Genomic DNA, 14331 nt, shown 5'->3' on the forward strand with positions numbered 1-14331 from the left:
AAATGAACTTTTTATTGCTTTAAACGCGTTTTCAGCCCCTGATTGTACACTTAAGGTGAAAATGTCAAAATCTTCAAAATGAGCATAAGCACAATGAAATTAATGCTGGAATCATCTTCAGGATGCTAGAATACACTAAATACAGCAAAAAATTTGAGTCTACAACGTTTATTTTAGGTGTGTGAGCCAAAATGAACTTTTTATTGCTTTAAATGCGTTTTCAGCCTGATTGTGCACTTTAGGTGAAAATGTCAAAATCTTCAAAATGAGCATAAGCACGATGAAATTAATGCTGGAATCATCTTCAGGATGCTAGAATACACTGAATACAGCAAAAATTTTGAGTCTACAACGTTTAGTTTAGGTGTGAGAGCCAAAATGAACTTTTTATTGCTTTAAACGCGTTTTCAGCCCCTGATTGTACACTTAAGGTGAAAATGTCAAAATCTTCAAAATGAGCATAAGCACAATGAAATTAATGCTGGAATCATCTTCAGGATGCTAGAATACACTAAATACAGCAAAAATTTTGAGTCTACAACGTTTAGTTTAGGTGTGAGAGCCAAAATGAACTTTTTATTGCTTTAAATGCGTTTTCAGCCTGATTGTGCACTTTAGGTGAAAATGTCAAAATCTTAAAAATGAGCATAAGCACAATGAAATTAATGCTGGAATCATCTTCAGGATGCTAGAATACACTAAATACAGCAAAAATTTTGAGTCTACAACGTTTAGTTTAGGTGTCGGAGCCAAAATGAACTTTTTATTGCTTTAAACGCGTTTTCAGCCCCTGATTGTACACTTAAGGTGAAAATGTCAAAATCTTCAAAATGAGCATAAGCACAATGAAATTAATGCTGGAATCATCTTCAGGATGCTAGAATACACTAAATACAGCAAAAATTTTGAGTCTACAACGTTTATTTTAGGTGTGTGAGCCAAAATGAACTTTTTATTGCTTTAAATGCGTTTTCAGCCTGATTGTGCACTTTAGGTGAAAATGTCAAAATCTTCAAAATGAGCATAAGCACGATGAAATTAATGCTGGAATCATCTTCAGGATGCTAGAATACACTGAATACAGCAAAAATTTTGAGTCTACAACGTTTAGTTTAGGTGTGAGAGCCAAAATGAACTTTTTATTGCTTTAAACGCGTTTTCAGCCCCTGATTTTACACTTAAGGTGAAAATTTAAAAATCTTCAAAATGAGCATAAGCACAATGAAATTAATGCTGGAATCATCTTCAGGATGCTAGAATACACTAAATACAGCAAAAATTTTGAGTCTACAACGTTTAGTTTAGGTGTGAGAGCCAAAATGAACTTTTTATTGCTTTAAATGCGTTTTCAGCCTGATTGTGCACTTTAGGTGAAAATGTCAAAATCTTAAAAATGAGCATAAGCACAATTAAATTAATGCTGGAATCATCTTCAGGATGCTAGAATACACTAAATACAGCAAAAATTTTGAGTCTACAACGTTTAGTTTAGGTGTGAGAGCCAAAATGAACTTTTTATTGCTTTAAACGCGTTTTCAGCCCCTGATTGTACACTTAAGGTGAAAATGTCAAAATCTTCAAAATGAGCATAAGCACAATGAAATTAATGCTGGAATCATCTTCAGGATGCTAGAATACACTAAATACAGCAAAAATGTTGAGTCTACAACGTTTAGTTTAGGTGTGAGAGCCAAAATGAACTTTTTATTGCTTTAAATGCGTTTTCAGCCTGATTGTGCACTTTAGGTGAAAATGTCAAAATCTTCAAAATGAGCATAAGCACGATGAAATTAATGCTGGAATCATCTTCAGGATGCTAGAATACACTGAATACAGCAAAAATTTTGAGTCTACAACGTTTAGTTTAGGTGTGAGAGCCAAAATGAACTTTTTATTGCTTTAAACGCGTTTTCAGCCCCTGATTGTACACTTAAGGTGAAAATGTCAAAATCTTCAAAATGAGCATAAGCACAATGAAATTAATGCTGGAATCATCTTCAGGATGCTAGAATACACTAAATACAGCAAAAAATTTGAGTCTACAACGTTTATTTTAGGTGTGTGAGCCAAAATGAACTTTTTATTGCTTTAAATGCGTTTTCAGCCTGATTGTGCACTTTAGGTGAAAATGTCAAAATCTTCAAAATGAGCATAAGCACGATGAAATTAATGCTGGAATCATCTTCAGGATGCTAGAATACACTGAATACAGCAAAAATTTTGAGTCTACAACGTTTAGTTTAGGTGTGTGAGCCAAAATGAACTTTTTATTGCTTTAAACGCGTTTTCAGCCCCTGATTGTACACTTAAGGTGAAAATGTCAAAATCTTCAAAATGAGCATAAGCACAATGAAATTAATGCTGGAATCATCTTCAGGATGCTAGAATACACTAAATACAGCAAAAATTTAATTTTGAGTCTACAACGTTTAGTTTAGGTGTGAGAGCCAAAATGAACTTTTTATTGCTTTAAATGCGTTTTCAGCCTGATTGTGCACTTTAGGTGAAAATGTCAAAATCTTAAAAATGAGCATAAGCACAATGAAATTAATGCTGGAATCATCTTCAGGATGCTAGAATACACTAAATACAGCAAAAATTTTGAGTCTACAACGTTTAGTTTAGGTGTGGGAGCCAAAATGAACTTTTTATTGCTTTAAACGCGTTTTCAGCCCCTGATTGTACACTTAAGGTGAAAATGTCAAAATCTTCAAAATGAGCATAAGCACAATGAAATTAATGCTGGAATCATCTTCAGGATGCTAGAATACATTAAATACAGCAAAAATTTTGAGTCTACAACGTTTATTTTAGGTGTGTGAGCCAAAATGAACTTTTTAATGCTTTAAATGCGTTTTCAGCCTGATTGTGCACTTTAGGTGAAAATGTCAAAATCTTCAAAATGAGCATAAGCACGATGAATTTAATGCTGGAATCATCTTCAGGATGCTAGAATACACTGAATACAGCAAAAATTTTGAGTCTACAACGTTTAGTTTAGGTGTGAGAGCCAAAATGAACTTTTTATTGCTTTAAACGCGTTTTCAGCCCCTGATTGTACACTTAAGGTGAAAATGTCAAAATCTTCAAAATGAGCATAAGCACAATGAAATTAATGCTGGAATCATCTTCAGGATGCTAGAATACACTAAATACAGCAAAAATTTTGAGTCTACAACGTTTAGTTTAGGTGTGAGAGCCAAAATGAACTTTTTATTGCTTTAAATGCGTTTTCAGCCTGATTGTGCACTTTAGGTGAAAATGTCAAAATCTTAAAAATGAGCATAAGCACAATTAAATTAATGCTGGAATCATCTTCAGGATGCTAGAATACACTGAATACAGCAAAAATTTTGAGTCTACAACGTTTAGTTTAGGTGTGGGAGCCAAAATGAACTTTTTATTGCTTTAAACGCGTTTTCAGCCCCTGATTGTACACTTAAGGTGAAAATGTCAAAATCTTCAAAATGAGCATAAGCACAATGAAATTAATGCTGGAATCATCTTCAGGATGCTAGAATACATTAAATACAGCAAAAATTTTGAGTCTACAACGTTTATTTTAGGTGTGTGAGCCAAAATGAACTTTTTAATGCTTTAAATGCGTTTTCAGCCTGATTGTGCACTTTAGGTGAAAATGTCAAAATCTTCAAAATGAGCATAAGCACGATGAATTTAATGCTGGAATCATCTTCAGGATGCTAGAATACACTGAATACAGCAAAAATTTTGAGTCTACAACGTTTAGTTTAGGTGTGAGAGCCAAAATGAACTTTTTATTGCTTTAAACGCGTTTTCAGCCCCTGATTGTACACTTAAGGTGAAAATGTCAAAATCTTCAAAATGAGCATAAGCACAATGAAATTAATGCTGGAATCATCTTCAGGATGCTAGAATACACTAAATACAGCAAAAATTTTGAGTCTACAACGTTTAGTTTAGGTGTGAGAGCCAAAATGAACTTTTTATTGCTTTAAATGCGTTTTCAGCCTGATTGTGCACTTTAGGTGAAAATGTCAAAATCTTAAAAATGAGCATAAGCACAATTAAATTAATGCTGGAATCATCTTCAGGATGCTAGAATACACTGAATACAGCAAAAATTTTGAGTCTACAACGTTTAGTTTAGGTGTGAGAGCCAAAATGAACTTTTTATTGCTTTAAATGCGTTTTCAGCCTGATTGTGCACTTTAGGTGAAAATGTCAAAATCTTAAAAATGAGCATAAGCACAATAAAATTAATGCTGGAATCATCTTCAGGATGCTAGAATACACTAAATACAGCAAAAATTTTGAGTCTACAACGTTTAGTTTAGGTTTGAGAGCCAAAATGAACTTTTTATTGCTTTAAACGCGTTTTCAGCCCCTGATTGTACACTTAAGGTGAAAATGTCAAAATCTTCAAAATGAGCATAAGCACAATGAAATTAATGCTGGAATCATCTTCAGGATGCTAGAATACACTAAATACAGCAAAAATTTTGAGTCTACAACGTTTATTTTAGGTGTGTGAGCCAAAATGAACTTTTTATTGCTTTAAATGCGTTTTCAGCCTGATTGTGCACTTTAGGTGAAAATGTCAAAATCTTCAAAATGAGCATAAGCACGATGAAATTAATGCTGGAATCATCTTCAGGATGCTAGAATACACTGAATACAGCAAAAAATTTGAGTCTACAACGTTTAGTTTAGTTGTGAGAGCCAAAATGAACTTTTTATTGCTTTAAACGCGTTTTCAGCCCCTGATTGTACACTTAAGATGAAAATGTCAAAATCTTAAAAATGAGCATAAGAATAATGAAATTAATGCTGGAATCATCTTCAGGATGCTAAAATACACTAAATACAGCAAAAATTTTGAGTCTACAACGTTTAGTTTAGGTGTGAGAGCCAAAATGAACTTTTTATTGCTTTAAATGCGTTTTCAGCCTGATTGTGCACTTTAGGTGAAAATGTCAAAATCTTAAAAATGAGCATAAGCACAATGAAATTAATGCTGGAATCATCTTCAGGATGCTAGAATACACTAAATACAGCAAAAATTTTGAGTCTACAACGTTTAGTTTAGGTGTGAGAGCCAAAATGAACTTTTTATTGCTTTAAACGCGTTTTCAGCCCCTGATTGTACACTTAAGGTGAAAATGTCAAAATCTTCAAAATGAGCATAAGCACAATGAAATTAATGCTGGAATCATCTTCAGGATGCTAGAATACACTAAATACAGCAAAAATTTTGAGTCTACAACGTTTAGTTTAGGTGTGAGAGCCAAAATGAACTTTTTATTGCTTTAAATGCGTTTTCAGCCTGATTGTGCACTTTAGGTGAAAATGTCAAAATCTTAAAAATGAGCATAAGCACAATTAAATTAATGCTGGAATCATCTTCAGGATGCTAGAATACACTGAATACAGCAAAAAATTTGAGTCTACAACGTTTAGTTTAGTTGTGAGAGCCAAAATGAACTTTTTATTGCTTTAAACGCGTTTTCAGCCCCTGATTGTACACTTAAGATGAAAATGTCAAAATCTTAAAAATGAGCATAAGAATAATGAAATTAATGCTGGAATCATCTTCAGGATGCTAAAATACACTAAATACAGCAAAAATTTTGAGTCTACAACGTTTAGTTTAGGTGTGAGAGCCAAAATGAACTTTTTATTGCTTTAAATGCGTTTTCAGCCTGATTGTGCACTTTAGGTGAAAATGTCAAAATCTTAAAAATGAGCATAAGCACAATGAAATTAATGCTGGAATCATCTTCAGGATGCTAGAATACACTAAATACAGCAAAAATTTTGAGTCTACAACGTTTAGTTTAGGTGTGAGAGCCAAAATGAACTTTTTATTGCTTTAAATGCGTTTTCAGCCTGATTGTGCACTTTAGGTGAAAATGTCAAAATCTTAAAAATGAGCATAAGCACAATGAAATTAATGCTGGAATCATTTTCAGGATGCTAGAATACACTAAATACAGCAAAAATTTTGAGTCTACAACGTTTAGTTTAGGTGTGAGAGCCAAAATGAACTTTTTATTGCTTTAAACGCGTTTTCAGCCCCTGATTGTACACTTAAGGTGAAAATGTCAAAATCTTCAAAATGAGCATAAGCACAATGAAATTAATGCTGGAATCATCTTCAGGATGCTAGAATACACTAAATACAGCAAAAATTTTGAGTCTACAACGTTTAGTTTAGGTGTGAGAGCCAAAATGAACTTTTTATTGCTTTAAATGCGTTTTCAGCCTGATTGTGCACTTTAGGTGAAAATGTCAAAATCTTAAAAATGAGCATAAGAATAATGAAATTAATGCTGGAATCATCTTCAGGATGCTAAAATACACTAAATACAGCAAAAATTTTGAGTCTACAACGTTTAGTTTAGGTGTGAGAGCCAAAATGAACTTTTTATTGCTTTAAATGCGTTTTCAGCCTGATTGTGCACTTTAGGTGAAAATGTCAAAATCTTAAAAATGAGCATAAGCACAATGAAATTAATGCTGGAATCATCTTCAGGATGCTAGAATACACTAAATACAGCAAAAATTTTGAGTCTACAACGTTTAGTTTAGGTGTGAGAGCCAAAATGAACTTTTTATTGCTTTAAATGCGTTTTCAGCCTGATTGTGCACTTTAGGTGAAAATGTCAAAATCTTAAAAATGAGCATAAGCACAATGAAATTAATGCTGGAATCATCTTCAGGATGCTAGAATACACTAAATACAGCAAAAATTTTGAGTCTACAACGTTTAGTTTAGGTGTGAGAGCCAAAATGAACTTTTTATTGCTTTAAACGCGTTTTCAGCCCCTGATTGTACACTTAAGGTGAAAATGTCAAAATCTTCAAAATGAGCATAAGCACAATGAAATTAATGCTGGAATCATCTTCAGGATGCTAGAATACACTAAATACAGCAAAAATTTTGAGTCTACAACGTTTATTTTAGGTGTGTGAGCCAAAATGAACTTTTTATTGCTTTAAATGCGTTTTCAGCCTGATTGTGCACTTTAGGTGAAAATGTCAAAATCTTCAAAATGAGCATAAGCACGATGAATTTAATGCTGGAATCATCTTCAGGATGCTAGAATACACTGAATACAGCAAAAATTTTGAGTCTACAACGTTTAGTTTAGGTGTGAGAGCCAAAATGAACTTTTTATTGCTTTAAACGCGTTTTCAGCCCCTGATTGTACACTTAAGGTGAAAATGTCAAAATCTTCAAAATGAGCATAAGCACAATGAAATTAATGCTGGAATCATCTTCAGGATGCTAGAATACACTAAATACAGCAAAAATTTTGAGTCTACAACGTTTAGTTTAGGTGTGAGAGCCAAAATGAACTTTTTATTGCTTTAAACGCGTTTTCAGCCCCCGATTGTACACTTAAGGTGAAAATGTCAAAATCTTCAAAATGAGCATAAGCACAATGAAATTAATGCTGGAATCATCTTCAGGATGCTAGAATACACTAAATACAGCAAAAATTTTGAGTCTACAACGTTTAGTTTAGGTGTGAGAGCCAAAATGAACTTTTTATTGCTTTAAATAAGTTTTCAGCCTGATTGTGCACTTTAGGTGAAAATGTCAAAATCTTAAAAATGAGCATAAGCACAATGAAATTAATGCTGGAATCATCTTCAGGATGCTAGAATACACTAAATACAGCAAAAATTTTGAGTCTACAACGTTTAGTTTAGGTGTGGGAGCCAAAATGAACTTTTTATTGCTTTAAACGCGTTTTCAGCCCCTGATTGTACACTTAAGGTGAAAATGTCAAAATCTTCAAAATGACCATAAGCACAATGAAATTAATGCTGGAATCATCTTCAGGATGCTAGAATACACTAAATACAGCAAAAATTTTGAGTCTACAACGTTTATTTTAGGTGTGTGAGCCAAAATGAACTTTTTATTGCTTTAAATGCGTTTTCAGCCTGATTGTGCACTTTAGGTGAAAATGTCAAAATCTTCAAAATGAGCATAAGCACGATGAAATTAATGCTGGAATCATCTTCAGGATGCTAGAATACACTGAATACAGCAAAAATTTTGAGTCTACAACGTTTAGTTTAGGTGTGAGAGCCAAAATGAACTTTTTATTGCTTTAAACGCGTTTTCAGCCCCTGATTGTACACTTAAGGTGAAAATGTCAAAATCTTCAAAATGAGCATAAGCACAATGAAATTAATGCTGGAATCATCTTCAGGATGCTAGAATACACTAAATACAGCAAAAATTTTGAGTCTACAACGTTTAGTTTAGGTGTGAGAGCCAAAATGAACTTTTTATTGCTTTAAATGCGTTTTCAGCCTGATTGTGCACTTTAGGTGAAAATGTCAAAATCTTCAAAATGAGCATAAGCACGATGAAATTAATGCTGGAATCATCTTCAGGATGCTAGAATACACTGAATACAGCAAAAATTTTGAGTCTACAACGTTTAGTTTAGGTGTGAGAGCCAAAATGAACTTTTTATTGCTTTAAACGCGTTTTCAGCCCCTGATTGTACACTTAAGGTGAAAATGTCAAAATCTTCAAAATGAGCATAAGCACAATGAAATTAATGCTGGAATCATCTTCAGGATGCTAGAATACACTAAATACAGCAAAAATTTTGAGTCTACAACGTTTAGTTTAGGTGTGAGAGCCAAAATGAACTTTTTATTGCTTTAAATGCGTTTTCAGCCTGATTGTGCACTTTAGGTGAAAATGTCAAAATCTTAAAAATGAGCATAAGCACAATGAAATTAATGCTGGAATCATCTTCAGGATGCTAGAATACACTAAATACAGCAAAAATTTTGAGTCTACAACGTTTAGTTTAGGTGTCGGAGCCAAAATGAACTTTTTATTGCTTTAAACGCGTTTTCAGCCCCTGATTGTACACTTAAGGTGAAAATGTCAAAATCTTCAAAATGAGCATAAGCACAATGAAATTAATGCTGGAATCATCTTCAGGATGCTAGAATACACTAAATACAGCAAAATTTTTGAGTCTACAACGTTTATTTTAGGTGTGTGAGCCAAAATGAACTTTTTATTGCTTTAAATGCGTTTTCAGCCTGATTGTGCACTTTAGGTGAAAATGTCAAAATCTTCAAAATGAGCATAAGCACGATGAAATTAATGCTGGAATCATCTTCAGGATGCTAGAATACACTGAATACAGCAAAAATTTTGAGTCTACAACGTTTAGTTTAGGTGTGAGAGCCAAAATGAACTTTTTATTGCTTTAAACGCGTTTTCAGCCCCTGATTTTACACTTAAGGTGAAAATTTAAAAATCTTCAAAATGAGCATAAGCACAATGAAATTAATGCTGGAATCATCTTCAGGATGCTAGAATACACTAAATACAGCAAAAATTTTGAGTCTACAACGTTTAGTTTAGGTGTGAGAGCCAAAATGAACTTTTTATTGCTTTAAATGCGTTTTCAGCCTGATTGTGCACTTTAGGTGAAAATGTCAAAATCTTAAAAATGAGCATAAGCACAATTAAATTAATGCTGGAATCATCTTCAGGATGCTAGAATACACTAAATACAGCAAAAATTTTGAGTCTACAACGTTTAGTTTAGGTGTGAGAGCCAAAATGAACTTTTTATTGCTTTAAACGCGTTTTCAGCCCCTGATTGTACACTTAAGGTGAAAATGTCAAAATCTTCAAAATGAGCATAAGCACAATGAAATTAATGCTGGAATCATCTTCAGGATGCTAGAATACACTAAATACAGCAAAAATTTTGAGTCTACAACGTTTAGTTTAGGTGTGAGAGCCAAAATGAACTTTTTATTGCTTTAAATGCGTTTTCAGCCTGATTGTGCACTTTAGGTGAAAATGTCAAAATCTTCAAAATGAGCATAAGCACGATGAAATTAATGCTGGAATCATCTTCAGGATGCTAGAATACACTGAATACAGCAAAAATTTTGAGTCTACAACGTTTAGTTTAGGTGTGAGAGCCAAAATGAACTTTTTATTGCTTTAAACGCGTTTTCAGCCCCTGATTGTACACTTAAGGTGAAAATGTCAAAATCTTCAAAATGAGCATAAGCACAATGAAATTAATGCTGGAATCATCTTCAGGATGCTAGAATACACTAAATACAGCAAAAAATTTGAGTCTACAACGTTTATTTTAGGTGTGTGAGCCAAAATGAACTTTTTATTGCTTTAAATGCGTTTTCAGCCTGATTGTGCACTTTAGGTGAAAATGTCAAAATCTTCAAAATGAGCATAAGCACGATGAAATTAATGCTGGAATCATCTTCAGGATGCTAGAATACACTGAATACAGCAAAAATTTTGAGTCTACAACGTTTAGTTTAGGTGTGAGAGCCAAAATGAACTTTTTATTGCTTTAAACGCGTTTTCAGCCCCTGATTGTACACTTAAGGTGAAAATGTCAAAATCTTCAAAATGAGCATAAGCACAATGAAATTAATGCTGGAATCATCTTCAGGATGCTAGAATACACTAAATACAGCAAAAATTTAATTTTGAGTCTACAACGTTTAGTTTAGGTGTGAGAGCCAAAATGAACTTTTTATTGCTTTAAATGCGTTTTCAGCCTGATTGTGCACTTTAGGTGAAAATGTCAAAATCTTAAAAATGAGCATAAGCACAATGAAATTAATGCTGGAATCATCTTCAGGATGCTAGAATACACTAAATACAGCAAAAATTTTGAGTCTACAACGTTTAGTTTAGGTGTGGGAGCCAAAATGAACTTTTTATTGCTTTAAACGCGTTTTCAGCCCCTGATTGTACACTTAAGGTGAAAATGTCAAAATCTTCAAAATGAGCATAAGCACAATGAAATTAATGCTGGAATCATCTTCAGGATGCTAGAATACATTAAATACAGCAAAAATTTTGAGTCTACAACGTTTATTTTAGGTGTGTGAGCCAAAATGAACTTTTTAATGCTTTAAATGCGTTTTCAGCCTGATTGTGCACTTTAGGTGAAAATGTCAAAATCTTAAAAATGAGCATAAGCACAATGAAATTAATGCTGGAATCATCTTCAGGATGCTAGAATACACTAAATACAGCAAAAATTTTGACTCTACAACGTTTAGTTTAGGTGTGAGAGCCAAAATGAACTTTTTATTGCTTTAAACGCGTTTTCAGCCCCTGATTGTACACTTAAGGTGAAAATGTCAAAATCTTCAAAATGAGCATAAGCACAATGAAATTAATGCTGGAATCATCTTCAGGATGCTAGAATACACTAAATACAGCAAAAATTTTGAGTCTACAACGTTTAGTTTAGGTGTGAGAGCCAAAATGAACTTTTTATTGCTTTAAATGCGTTTTCAGCCTGATTGTGCACTTTAGGTGAAAATGTCAAAATCTTAAAAATGAGCATAAGCACAATTAAATTAATGCTGGAATCATCTTCAGGATGCTAGAATACACTAAATACAGCAAAAATTTTGAGTCTACAACGTTTAGTTTAGGTGTGAGAGCCAAAATGAACTTTTTATTGCTTTAAACGCGTTTTCAGCCCCTGATTGTACACTTAAGGTGAAAATGTCAAAATCTTCAAAATGAGCATAAGCACAATGAAATTAATGCTGGAATCATCTTCAGGATGCTAGAATACACTAAATACAGCAAAAATTTTGAGTCTACAACGTTTATTTTAGGTGTGTGAGCCAAAATGAACTTTTTATTGCTTTAAATGCGTTTTCAGCCTGATTGTGCACTTTAGGTGAAAATGTCAAAATCTTCAAAATGAGCATAAGCACAATGAAATTAATGCTGGAATCATCTTCAGGATGCTAGAATACACTAAATACAGCAAAAATTTTGAGTCTACAACGTTTAGTTTAGGTGTGAGAGCCAAAATGAACTTTTTATTGCTTTAAACGCGTTTTCAGCCCCTGATTGTACACTTAAGGTGAAAATGTCAAAATCTTCAAAATGAGCATAAGCACAATGAAATTAATGCTGGAATCATCTTCAGGATGCTAGAATACACTAAATACAGCAAAAATTTTGAGTCTACAACGTTTAGTTTAGGTGTGAGAGCCAAAATGAACTTTTTATTGCTTTAAACGCGTTTTCAGCCCCTGATTGTACACTTAAGGTGAAAATGTCAAAATCTTCAAAATGAGCATAAGCACAATGAAATTAATGCTGGAATCATCTTCAGGATGCTAGAATACACTAAATACAGCAAAAATTTTGAGTCTACAACGTTTAGTTTAGGTGTGAGAGCCAAAATGAACTTTTTATTGCTTTAAATGCGTTTTCAGCCTGATTGTGCACTTTAGGTGAAAATGTCAAAATCTTAAAAATGAGCATAAGCACAATTAAATTAATGCTGGAATCATCTTCAGGATGCTAGAATACACTAAATACAGCAAAAATTTTGAGTCTACAACGTTTAGTTTAGGTGTGAGAGCCAAAATGAACTTTTTATTGCTTTAAACGCGTTTTCAGCCCCTGATTGTACACTTAAGGTGAAAATGTCAAAATCTTCAAAATGAGCATAAGCACAATGAAATTAATGCTGGAATCATCTTCAGGATGCTAGAATACACTAAATACAGCAAAAATTTTGAGTCTACAACGTTTAGTTTAGGTGTGAGAGCCAAAATGAACTTTTTATTGCTTTAAATGCGTTTTCAGCCTGATTGTGCACTTTAGGTGAAAATGTCAAAATCTTCAAAATGAGCATAAGCACGATGAAATTAATGCTGGAATCATCTTCAGGATGCTAGAATACACTGAATACAGCAAAAATTTTGAGTCTACAACGTTTAGTTTAGGTGTGAGAGCCAAAATGAACTTTTTATTGCTTTAAACGCGTTTTCAGCCCCTGATTTTACACTTAAGGTGAAAATTTAAAAATCTTCAAAATGAGCATAAGCACAATGAAATTAATGCTGGAATCATCTTCAGGATGCTAGAATACACTAAATACAGCAAAAATTTTGAGTCTACAACGTTTAGTTTAGGTGTGAGAGCCAAAATGAACTTTTTATTGCTTTAAATGCGTTTTCAGCCTGATTGTGCACTTTAGGTGAAAATGTCAAAATCTTAAAAATGAGCATAAGCACAATTAAATTAATGCTGGAATCATCTTCAGGATGCTAGAATACACTAAATACAGCAAAAATTTTGAGTCTACAACGTTTAGTTTAGGTGTGGGAGCCAAAATGAACTTTTTATTGCTTTAAACGCGTTTTCAGCCCCTGATTGTACACTTAAGGTGAAAATGTCAAAATCTTCAAAATGACCATAAGCACAATGAAATTAATGCTGGAATCATCTTCAGGATGCTAGAATACACTAAATACAGCAAAAATTTTGAGTCTACAACGTTTATTTTAGGTGTGTGAGCCAAAATGAACTTTTTATTGCTTTAAATGCGTTTTCAGCCTGATTGTGCACTTTAGGTGAAAATGTCAAAATCTTCAAAATGAGCATAAGCACGATGAAATTAATGCTGGAATCATCTTCAGGATGCTAGAATACACTGAATACAGCAAAAATTTTGAGTCTACAACGTTTAGTTTAGGTGTGAGAGCCAAAATGAACTTTTTATTGCTTTAAACGCGTTTTCAGCCCCTGATTGTACACTTAAGGTGAAAATGTCAAAATCTTCAAAATGAGCATAAGCACAATGAAATTAATGCTGGAATCATCTTCAGGATGCTAGAATACACTAAATACAGCAAAAATTTTGAGTCTACAACGTTTAGTTTAGGTGTGAGAGCCAAAATGAACTTTTTATTGCTTTAAATGCGTTTTCAGCCTGATTGTGCACTTTAGGTGAAAATGTCAAAATCTTCAAAATGAGCATAAGCACGATGAAATTAATGCTGGAATCATCTTCAGGATGCTAGAATACACTGAATACAGCAAAAATTTTGAGTCTACAACGTTTAGTTTAGGTGTGAGAGCCAAAATGAACTTTTTATTGCTTTAAACGCGTTTTCAGCCCCTGATTGTACACTTAAGGTGAAAATGTCAAAATCTTCAAAATGAGCATAAGCACAATGAAATTAATGCTGGAATCATCTTCAGGATGCTAGAATACACTGAATACAGCAAAAATTTTGAGTCTACAACGTTTAGTTTAGGTGTGAGAGCCAAAATGAACTTTTTATTGCTTTAAACGCGTTTTCAGCCCCTGATTGTACACTTAAGGTGAAAATGTCAAAATCTTCAAAATGAGCATAAGCACAATGAAATTAATGCTGGAATCATCTTCAGGATGCTAGAATACACTAAATACAGCAAAAAATTTGAGTCTACAACGTTTATTTTAGGTGTGTGAGCCAAAATGAACTTTTTATTGCTTTAAATGCGTTTTC

This window comes from Vanacampus margaritifer, chromosome 14 (assembly GCF_051991255.1).
Source record: "Vanacampus margaritifer isolate UIUO_Vmar chromosome 14, RoL_Vmar_1.0, whole genome shotgun sequence".
NCBI lineage: Eukaryota > Metazoa > Chordata > Actinopteri > Syngnathiformes > Syngnathidae > Vanacampus > Vanacampus margaritifer.